The sequence below is a fragment of the Puma concolor genome, chromosome E4 (genome assembly GCF_028749965.1).
Source record: "Puma concolor isolate L17-30 chromosome E4, mPumCon1.1.hap2, whole genome shotgun sequence".
Taxonomy (NCBI): Eukaryota; Metazoa; Chordata; class Mammalia; order Carnivora; family Felidae; genus Puma; species Puma concolor.
In genome coordinates, this window is record NC_141683.1 from 57,214,789 (window position 1) to 57,226,271 (window position 11,483).

At 40.7% G+C, this 11,483-nt stretch overlaps 1 long non-coding RNA gene across 1 annotated transcript in view; it reads left to right on the plus strand.

Annotated features, from left to right (window-relative positions):
- The window catches only part of LOC147572700 (uncharacterized), a 300,233-nt gene extending 290,680 nt beyond the window's left edge, over positions 1-9,553 (plus strand). Inside the window, exon 3 of the long non-coding RNA XR_015246084.1 lies at positions 9,429-9,553. This is a non-coding gene — a long non-coding RNA (uncharacterized LOC147572700). The remainder of the gene's footprint in view (positions 1-9,428) is intronic.
- The last annotated feature ends 1,930 nt before the right edge of the window (positions 9,554-11,483 follow it).

Genomic DNA, 11,483 nt, shown 5'->3' on the forward strand with positions numbered 1-11,483 from the left:
AGGATAATATTTGGTGGCAGAGAGAGCCTGGGAGGGTGCCGGTCCTAACAATTTCTTATTATTAATATACAGTAAAATTGAATTTTGTCACGCACAGTTCTGTGAATTTTAACACCTGTAGAGATTCGTGTAACCACCTGACCATAGTCAGGACACAGAACTGTTCCCTCATCCCAAATACCTCCTGGCGATGCCCCTCTCCAAGCTCTCCCTCTCCCCATCCCTAGCCCTGGCAACCACTGATCTGTTGGCCATTATAGATTTCTTTTCATAAATACCATAGTAATGTAATCATACAACATGCAACATTTTGAGACTAGCTTCTTTCAGTTAGCATGTTGTCTTTGAGGTTCATTCAGCTAATGTCTCAATAGTTCATTCCTTTTCATTGCTATGTAGTATACCATTGTATGGATGGACCTCAGTTTATCAACCCATTCAGCTGTTAAAGGGCAACTAGCTGTTTCTCGCTTTTTGGTGATTACAAATATAACTGCTATAAACATTCACGTACAGGTTTCTGTACACACAGGCTTTCATTTCTCTAAAGTAAATACCTAAGAGGGAAATTGTGAGGTCTTATGTGAAGTGTATGTTTAACTTTAGAATAACTGTGAAACTGCATTCTAGAATGGCTGTATCATGTTGCATTATCAGCAGGAAGCTACCGGACGTTTCGATTGCTGTGCATCTTTGCTAGCCACGTAGCGTTACCTCATCATAGTTATAATTCACGTTAATTCAGTGGCTAAGGATGTGGAGCATTTTTTCATGTGCTTATCTGATGTCAGTATATCCTCTTCGATGAAATGCCCACATCATGGACCCATTTTTAAATTGGGGTTGTTTGTGTTTTGACTGTTGGGTTTTGAGAGTTCTTTACATCTTCTGGATACAAGACTTTGTCAAATGTGTGATTTGCAAATATTTTCTTCCAGTCTGTGGTTTGTCTTTTCACCCTCTTAAACGTGCCTTTTGCAGGGCAACATTTTTATGCAGTCCATTTTCTCCATTTTGTTTTCCTTAATAGATCGTGCTTTTGGTGTAATGTCCAAGAATTCTTTGCCTGATCCCAGGTCACAAAGATTTTCTTCTACGTTTTCTTCTGAAAGTTTTTAAGTTTTGCCTCTTGTGTTTAGATCTATGAACCAACTTGAATTCATTTTTGTAAAAGTTGTGAGGCTAAAGTTCATTGTTTTTGCAGACTGATGTTCAATCGTGCCATTTATTGAAAAGACTGTCTTCTCCTCCATTGAATGCCTTTGTGCCTGAGTCCAAGAATCGGGAGGGAGTGCCAGTATCTGAGGACAGGAAAAATTGGATGGCTCAGCTCAAGCAGAAAGAGAACAAATTCACCCTTCTTCTGCTTTCTTGTTTCACTTGGGCCGTGAAGGCACTGGGTGATGCCCACCCCACCCACACTGAGGAGGGCCATCCCCTCTACTCAGCGCACTAATCCAAATGCTAATCTCTTGTGGAAAACTCTTACAGCCACACCTAGAAATAGTTTCACAAGCTATCTGGCCATACCTTCGCCCAGTCAAGCTGGCACAGAAAATTAAGCAACACACAGTGTTTTCTTCCGGTGTCAGCAGTGCTTGGCTTTTGACACACTTTCCTAAAAACCCCAAGTTTCCAAAGGTCTGATATAGTCTGTGGCAAAGTAAGGGAGATGCTTTTCTTGTGTTTCCCTCTGTGAGAGGAATCCCCAACAGCTTTGTCTGGTGCCACAAAATTTTATAAGGACTTTAGTTAACAGGTCTCTCTGTTTTTTTGCTCCACTTAGTTTTTGGTCTGAAGTTCAGGGAAGACTAGGATGGGAGGCAATTTCTACTGACAAACACCAAACTTTATTTAGAATTTTTCCTCCTTTACAAAATTAAGTTTTTATTATTTGATCAGATTTATTACCCCTGGATCCTTCTTTCCTGAGAACGTTTTCCTCGCGAAGGCTCCTCATGTCTCTGCAAAGGGACATACGTTGAGCCCATCTCACCATATCCTGAGACATGCCAGAAGATTCCAAAGTACCCATGCAAGTAGGTTTCTGGTAAATCCCGCCCCCCATCAGTTTGCCAATCATTTTGGACTTCCACTTAGACTCAAGCTGAGGTAGCCCCACCCCCAGTACAAGTTCCTATAACGTAATGACCGAAGCATCTCTGGGAGGAAATTATTAATGTTATCAATTCTACAGGCAAGAAGGTTACACCTTCAACTCATTAAGGGATGTGCTTGAGGGATTCTTAGACTAAGAAGTGGAATGCAGATTTTGTGACTCTAAATACAGTAAAATCTTTATTTTCAAGCATGATTTGTTCTGGAAACATGCTTGTAATCCAAAGCGCTTGCATACCAAAGCAAATTTCCCCATAAGAAATAACGGGAACTGTGATGCTTTATTCCACAACCCCAAAAATATTCACATAAAAGCGATTACAATGCTGTGATATAACACAAAATAATAAAGAAAATACAAACTATAAAGAAAAATAAATGAACCTGCACCTACCTTTGAAAACCTTCATGGCTGGTGTGAGGGAGGCAAGAGAGAGGAAGGTCATTGTGTAGGACAACTTTCATTATCACTAATGGATGTTGACTACAGTACGTTATTAATAAACTCTTGTCATATACTGTATTTAACATATATATTATGTATAATAATGTATACATATAAAGTATTGCCAGCAATAAGGCAGCAGAGGAAAGGGTTTATATCTTCAGTCAGCCCGACTTAAAATAAGGTGAAACATTCCTAAGCTTCCTCTCATACGGAAAAGCAGAGGAATGTCCATTCCTTTGAAGTGACAAAAAGTACACTACTGTCACTTGTGGGCACCTTCCAACATTCTGAAAGATCCCTGATTCTTGCCAAAGACCACAGCCTGAGACTGAGCATCCGAGCATGGGAGACGATCACCCACAATCCCGCAGCGCGAAAGAGAGAGAGAGAGAGAGAGAGAGAGAAAGAAGAACCATTGGCTCAGTTGTGATCATGTGACATTTGACATCGCATACTGTCACATTGCAAGACGTCGTTCGTTTGTCAAGTTACAATGTGCTAGAAACGTTTGCCCGTCTTGTGGAACACTCGCAGAATAAGTTACTCGCAGTCCAAGGTCCTACTGTGCTATTATTCTTCCCATCAAACTATAGACAAGGGCTTAGAAGTCCTCCTTGGCGATCATCTGCCAACCTGTCTACCAAAGCCAGGGGATCCCACCAATCAGTTCAAGCCCCCCTTCGCATGCTGCTCTACAGTAAAGGCAGAGCAGGTTGGGAAGGCTTGTCCACACTATCAATGAAGGTCTACATGGCAAAGGAATTAAAGCCAGAGACACTGTAGCCACGAAGAACCCTATTTGAATTCTCCCTCTTCCACTTACTTAGGGAATATTTCTCAAACTCACTAAGCCTCACTTTCCTACGTACAAAATAGGGATATTAAGAATTGCCCCACAGAATTGTTTAAGAGGAGAAAGGCGGGTGCCTGGGTGGCTCAGTCAGTTAAGCCTCTGACTTCAGCTCGGGTCACGATCTCACGGCTTGTGGGTTCAAGCCCCACTTCGGGCTCTGTGCTGACAGCTCAGAGCCTGGAGCCTGCTTTGGATTCTGTGTGGGTCTCTCTCTCTGCCCCTCCCCTGCTCGCTCACTCTCTGTCTCTCAAAAAAATGAATAAACGTTAAAAAGTTTAAAAAAAAAAAAAAAGGGGGGAGAAAGGAGCCAGCATGTCAGGTTGTTAGTCCTGTCCCTAGAATGTAATGCTTCCTCAAGAAATGGCAACTGTTACAGATTAATTCATTAATTATTGTTATTATATTTTGAACATATTAGGTAATATTATGTACATATTTGAACATATTAGGTAAATTGTACTCAATATATCATCTTTTTAATGGGCAAGAGCACATTATTGTGGGTAGTAAGTTTCCACAGTTCAAGTGCTCTCCAACATTTGCAATTAAATCAATTTTGAAAACGGCACTCAGGATAGCACCAGATTGGACCCCAGAGTAGGGTTCAGGAAATGAGACATAAGGAAGAAAGTTTCCTCAAAGAAATGAATTAAAATCTGGTTAGGATTTATGCTCTTCAGAACGTACTGAAATGGTGGGGGATTAAATTTCAGCCATCTTTACTCCAAAGAAATATATAAAGCAAAAGTTAATTTGAGATACATTTTCATTTCAGGGGATTATTTTTAGTTTGATTACTAGCATTCTTAGTCTGTTTGCTGCTGGGAGGTAAAAACACACAAACAAACACAAAACACAAACACAAAAAACACTCCCAAATAACACCCCCCTCCCCAGTTTTGTCCCTCAGATTCAGTTGCTCATTCCCTTTTGGTTAAATGCTACAAATGAAGGTTTTCCCCAAGGCACATTTTCTTTTTCTTTTCTGTTTTCTGGAAAGAAAACAACAGATTAAGAGACAAAATACTATTTTTCCCAATAGTCATGTTTGGAGGCTATAATCATTATAGGAAGGTAATGTTGAAAAATCAACCTGAAAAGAGTTTATCAGGTGCACTTATTGTATATTGAGCAATACGTTGAAATTAGATAAATATACAATAAAGAATTAATGGTCTAGTTAAGACAGAACTGGAACACATCAAGCGATAAAAAGAAAAGCAGTTTCGTAATTTGGCACTGAAGTTGATACGTAAAGGTAACACAGAACAGCGTCATCCGATCCCGACAAAGCTAACTTGAAGAGACAGAACATTTCCATGACCAAGTATAACAAAACACAGTCATCATGTTATATTTCTAGAGAGAAGATATAAATCCAAAGGTATACATCCAAGTCTGTCCAGCTAGAGAAGACTGAGAAGGAGACATTGGTTGCATCATTTACAGACCAGGCGATGATACCAAATGGATAACACATACATTTGCAGTTATGACATTTTATCGTGTTAATTTCTATATCCCCAATGCCAAGTGCTATGCTTGACTGTGTGTAGATGTTTGCCCTGGTACTTTAGAAAGCTCTAAGGACATAGTGCTGTACATGAGACATTAGTCCTAAACTCTCATGGAGCTTATATAAATAAACAATATAGCAGGGGCACCTGGGTGGCTCAGCTGGTTGAGTGTCCAACTCTTGATTTTGGCTCAGGTCATGATCTTACGGTTTTGGGTTCGAGCCCCACGTCACTTTCAGTGCAGAGCCTGCTTGGGACTCTCTCCCTCTCCCTCTCTGCCCCTCCCCTGCTTCTCTCTCTCTCTCTCTCTCTCTCTCTCTCTCTCTCAAATAAACATTTTTAAAAAGTAAACAATGTACCACATAGTGAAAAAGCTATGAAGGACCATGCTATTATTATTATTATTATTATTTAATATTTTATTGTTGGGGGCCGCCTGGCTGGCTCAGTTAGTTAAGTGTCAAACTCTTGGTTTAGACTCAGGTCATGATCTCACGGTTTGTGAGTTTGAGCCTCACGTCAGGCTCTGTGCTCTACGCCTGCTTGGGATTTTCTCTCTCCCTCTCTCTCTCTCTCTCTCTCTCTCAAAATAAATAAATAAACATTTGAGAAAAAGAAAAAAGGAAAAACAGAGAAAACGTGACCTGTTATTCTTTGTCTTGTCACAACTACCCTAGTCTGAGAGACCGTAGGGTCACATCGCTCCCCAGTTTACATCAGAGATGTCATGTGTCCTCTCCAATCCCCCCTCCCAGAGACACTAAGTTCTTCAATATCTAGTTTTGTATTTCATTCATTATTTTTTTTTTTCACATGCTCTGAATTCTCTCTCCCCGGGGCCTTACACACATGAGCAAATAAAAAATACGTGCTGACTTCCACAACCTTTTTAAAACTTGTTGACTCATCTTTAATCTCTTTCTCCATGTCACACTGTAAGAATACATGCCTTCTGTTTCCCTCCTTCCCCAAAGCACGTGCCCTCTTCTTTTGAGAAACCTTTTATTTGAATATAATGCCACAGACTGTTGCGTATGACGCACTGATTCACCGTCTCTGAACATTCTGCTGTGCTCACTCCAAGTGTGACTGCTGTCTGTCAGAATATAGCAAGTGCTATTGCAGTATCATAGACCAGATTCCCTCTGTTGTGCCTTGATTCCCATGACTCATTCATTCCATAACTGGAAGCCTGCCTCTGCCACTCCCCTTGCCCCATTTTGCCCCTCCCTCCACCCCCCTGCCCTCTGGCATGCGCCCTCTTTTATGGATAGTTTTTACTCTGGGTATTGTTGCAAACCTTAGGCTACTTTCCACCTGATTTGCACGGTGACAGAGAACCTTACGAGAAAACACGTGAGATTTATCAAGGTCCTGAATAATTGGGCCTGGGCAACACAGCAAAGGAATGGAAGTTCTGTCCTCCTAAAGGCAGATCCTAAGAGAAGGTAAGAAAGATATGCCAAACCAGGCTAGGCTGGGAACCTAGGACTCTTACCCACGAGGAATCAAGAAGAGGTCAAAGATGCTACAAACCTAACAGTGGATGCAAAATCTGACATCCAATAACCCCGTGAAATTCAGAGATCCAGATGTCAAAGGCAAGTGGCCACCAAAATGTCACCCAAAAGCCCAAGCAACCAAAAGCGTTAGACCTCGAAAGAAACCCATTTTTGCTTTAAGGATGCCTTCTACATTCACCCCCTTCATTCCTGGCTCATGCTTCACTAGAGGAACTTCCCGTGTGAGGCAGAGAAAAATCTACTCGTGGGGCCTCAGTCAGAAAGGATGCTATGCTTACTTCTTCCTGAACTCGACACCCAGGGATTCACGGGAAAATCAGCCTAACAGTAAACCTCGGTTTCATGGTCACATGCCTGCCATTAAATGGCGTGTTAGACACCGCACTCCTATCTTGTTATGTGTTTTCCTCCGCTGGTATTTGGCTCACTCTTTTCCATTTCTCGACTCCAGGAATAGTTTATCTCTTAAATAAAACAAATAACACTGTCAGAAAGTTTATCCTAATAATTAGCTTGAATTTATTGCTTTAAAGGCACTAAATCGTTCTCCTTCGTAGGCACTGGGAACTTTAAAACATTCACACACCATTACACACATCCCTCCTGAATTATGGTTTGACCGGGCAGAGTCGAATCTCTCGTTGTTTCTTCAACCCTGCTAGCAATCCTTCTAATCACTGCCGTTCTTCTATACCTTCTCCATCAATCACCAGCATCTCTGTTGCATCGAGGGTGCTGATGTTTAAACCTCTCAGATGCAGCGCCTCATTGGAAGGTCCCTATTCCTTTCCTAAAACTCAGCAATGCCTTTCCTGATGTGTCAGATGTTGACTTATTTTTCTGTCTAATCTAATTTATCGATGGTTTCCATAACCTAAATTTCTTATGGAATCAACGGGATAAAGGGAAGTCTGCTGTATGGTAAAGCTTGAGAGAGTGAACTTCTGATAGCCTTTTACCTCTTGTTCATTTATTCAGTGAGGTTCCCATCTATTTATATCTGTAGCTTTGAAATATTCTTAACCCTCTTCCTTGAGCAGTGCGATTGACATACCTCATTTGGGTCTTTAATCCAACTTTAACTGTATCAATTGACATGGCCAAATTGAGCTTCATCTTCAAGATGAAACCATACTGATTGGGACAGACACTTGATAGAGTAACAATTCACCAGTGTTCTTGAGATTCCACCAACTGTGACTTTTGCTACTTACACATCCTTTAGTTTCTCAGAGTTCATCCAATTGATTGGCAACACTCCCCGCTGTGACATTATCACCTAGTTTTGCTTTGCTTGGCAGAAGCTCTCACATCATTTACACCATACAATCACTAATTTAAAAGTTACAGGGCAGAGATGACACGCAAGAATTTGAATTCTGTAGCAGTGACTGGAGTCATTCGCTTAGATCTTTGGGTGTTTCTCTTGGAATTCAAGTGGTTCTAAATAGTCTGACCAAAAACTTAAAAACAAAGAAAAAATATACTCTGTGGTCTTCTGACTTACCAACAGATAAACGTTTGTTTCAAAAGTGCAAGTTGAATAATAGCTACCAAGCCAACGGTGCAATGCAATCTAAACATTCAAGGAAAATAAAATCTGAGTATGACCAGCTTGTTATTTGAGACTGTGAGAGCCCAGATTGAGCCAAATGTGAGATTCTTACTAACCCTTACCACACACCTGACATCAGAACAAGTGACTCAGAAAGAGTTCAGCCAACACCACGACTTTCTCCAAACATTTCCTCCAAGCGTCCTTTAGTGCAAGTTTAAATTTCACATCTTCAGGCTAAAATGAAATTCCTCAAGTCTTTCCTTGCATGACTTGTTTTGAAACACAATAAGGCTTTTTCCTGATTGACCAAAATTATTGTGCCTGTGTGCAGTTTCCAAGATTTAAGTCGGGGATAAATCTGAGCAGGATAAAATGTCTGGCACTGTTTCTTTGCTGGGTATAGAGAAGCGAGGGTGGGGAATGCTCTTAGAAGAGTGTAAAGGGAATTCAGTGCTTTGGACACCACCTCCTGATCCACTCCATCACCACAAACTTCAAATCACTAAAGCTGAAGCAATTCCTGGGCATTCCCGCCCCCAGCTAGCAAGGACATTTCATTGCCTTCACGCTTCAAGAGCTTTTTTTTCCATTCCCAGAAATGTCCTATATTTTCTTCTAAGTTATTTCTTCTGACAGTTTCTTAAAAAAAAAAAAACACATTAACTTCTCAATGCATCTAGCATTTGTTTTGCTATATGACATAAGGTGAGAATCTAATTTGTTTTTTCTCTAAATAGTCCATTTCAACACCATCCTACCTCTAATTGAATAGTATTTTTATTTTATAGGTATAGAGATTAAAAAAGATCAATAATTGGGTAATCAGATTTCCAAGTGTCCTACTAACTTATGTCAATCAAAACCTTTACTAATAAAATAATCCAAACAACTACCTATTAATGCAAAAATGATTGAGGAAATAGTTATGTAAGCCCCTTGCAAAGTGTGTTAACATTACTGTGAAATAGTTTAAACAACAGGAAAGTCCTGTTTATCCCCCTCTCCATTAAATAAACAGGCCTCTCATCCCCTACTCATATATCTACAACCTTAAACCTTCCGTCTTCTGCTTTCCATAGCTTAAAACTCTTCTCAGACTGCTATTTTCATAGGGCTTTGTTTCCTGTTCAAATTCTCCGAGGAGGACATTTGCCTCATGTTGTTCTAACCCTTTTGTCATGGAAAGGAAAGAGATGGCTTTGGAGTTGGACAAACCTGGAGTCACACATTGGCTTCATTGCTTAGTCATTGTTGGCTTTGGATAAATTACAGGGCCACTCTGGACCTCATGTTCCACATCTGTTCATTGGGGATCTCTGAGACATAAGAAGATTAGCACTAATGTAAATGCACTGCTTTATAAGAGAAAGCCATGATTGTTTTCTATTGTGTGATTTTGCTTGAACTGCAGGCTGCAGACTCATGATGTAGGCTGACAAAAGAGTGATTACTCGGAGATCCTGGGCTTGGAGGTGGATGTAGTTTGGGGTTATTCATCTTTAGAGAGAGGACGAACGCATTTTCACCGTGGAATATTTACAGGTATGTTGGCCAAAACATTATTGAAAGTTAATGCATAGAAATGAAAAGATGGAGGGGGGCACCTGGGCGGCTCAGCTGGTTAAACGTCCAATTCTTGATTTCTGCTCAGGTCATAATCCCAGGGTGGTGGGATCGAGCCCCATGTCAGGCTCCAGGCTGATCATTGAGTCTTCTTAAGATTCTCTCTCTCTCTCTTTCTCTCTCCCTCTGCTCCTCTCCTCTGCTAGCACTCTCTCTTTAAAAAAAAAAAAAAAAAAAAAACAATGAAAATGTGGATATTTGGATGGCCAAGAGCATGGAGTACATGTAAACTTGGTTTTGGTTTTGTTTTAATACAGTAACTTCATATTTGATGGAACCATACAAAAGATGCTCTGTGCTCCCCTAGCTGGAAGATAAGCAAAGAATCTAATCAGGTTATTTTTTATTTTATTTATTTTTATTTATTTTATTTATTTTATTTATTTATTTATTTTTATTTTTATTTATTTATTTTTTATTTATTTTTTTTTTTTTTTGAGTGCAAGTGAGGGAGAAGGGAAGAGGGAGAGAGACAGAGAATCTTAAGCAGGCTCCATGCCATGAATCTGGGATCATGGCCTGAACTGAGATCAAGAGTCAGACGCTCAACCGACAGAGCCACCCAGGCACCCCACATTTTAATTTATTTTTTTCTTTTCATTTATTTATTTATTTTATTTATGTAAATTCAAGTTTGTTAACACACAGGGTAGTGCTGGTTTCAGGAGTAGAACCCAGTGGTTCATCACTTACATGTAACACCCAGTGCTCACCCCCACAAGTGCCTTCTTTAATGCCCATCACCCATTTAGCCCATCCCCCTACCCAACACCCCCCCTAGCAACCCTCAGTTTATTCTCCGTATTGAAGAGTCTCTTATGGTTTGTCTCCCTCTCTGTTTTTATCTTATTTTTCCTTCCCTTCCCCTATGTTCATCTATTTTGTTTCTTAAATTCCACCTATGAGTGAAATCATATGACATTTGCCTTCCTCTGACTGACTTACATTGTTTAGCATAACACCTTCTAGTTCCACCCACGTTGTTGCAAATGGCAAGATTTTATTTTATTTTATTTTATTTTACTTTATTTTATTTTAGTCCCGTGTAATCAACATACAGTGTTATATTAATAAATTAGGCTATTTGGACCCAAACTTTCTAGAATTTCATCTTAAGCACACCGACAAAGGCTGAATATTCATCTCTGACATTACTAAACATTGGAGGGGCCAGGCTGCTAGAGGAACCAACCATCCTTTCCTGCTACCTGGATGTGTGGGGTACCCTGGTCGCTGCTCTTTCTAAGCCTGGTTCTGCAGCTTTCCCTTTGATCCACAGACGGCCCTGTGTTCTCCCAATGCGTTCAAGTTAGCCAGAGTCAGGTTCTAAACTTGCAGCAAAGAACCTGAGCGAATAGAATCCTCACTTGATACAAGTGGCGGCTGGACTTCTGAAGCTAAGGAACTCTCGGGAGGTTTCCATAGCCAGTATGTGTCAGTTCCAGGATATGAACCTAGACAGTTCAATTTTAGAATTAGCGTCCTTCTGCCCCTGGCTCTTGCCACACATGCGACTTTTGAAATCTTGAGATCACTGGGCTTTGGGAAGCTCCCTTTATCCTTCGGGGAAGCGTCTTCATGCCAGGGTTAGAAAAACCAACAAAAGCGTCAACAATAAGCCGGGAAGCAAATGACATCACTTAGGGGACTCTGTCTGGTTGTAGCACATATTTTCCTATCTACACACTGTCTCCCATGCCTTTTGAGTTTAAGCAGTCTCTATTTGAATTTTAGCCACAGCAGTTCCTTTCCTCCTGCTTCTGAAGCCGGAAGTGAAAAGTCAGAAAGCCGAGCAAACTTAGCAGTAGCTGCTTCTGTTCACTCCCCTTTCACACCTGTCAGG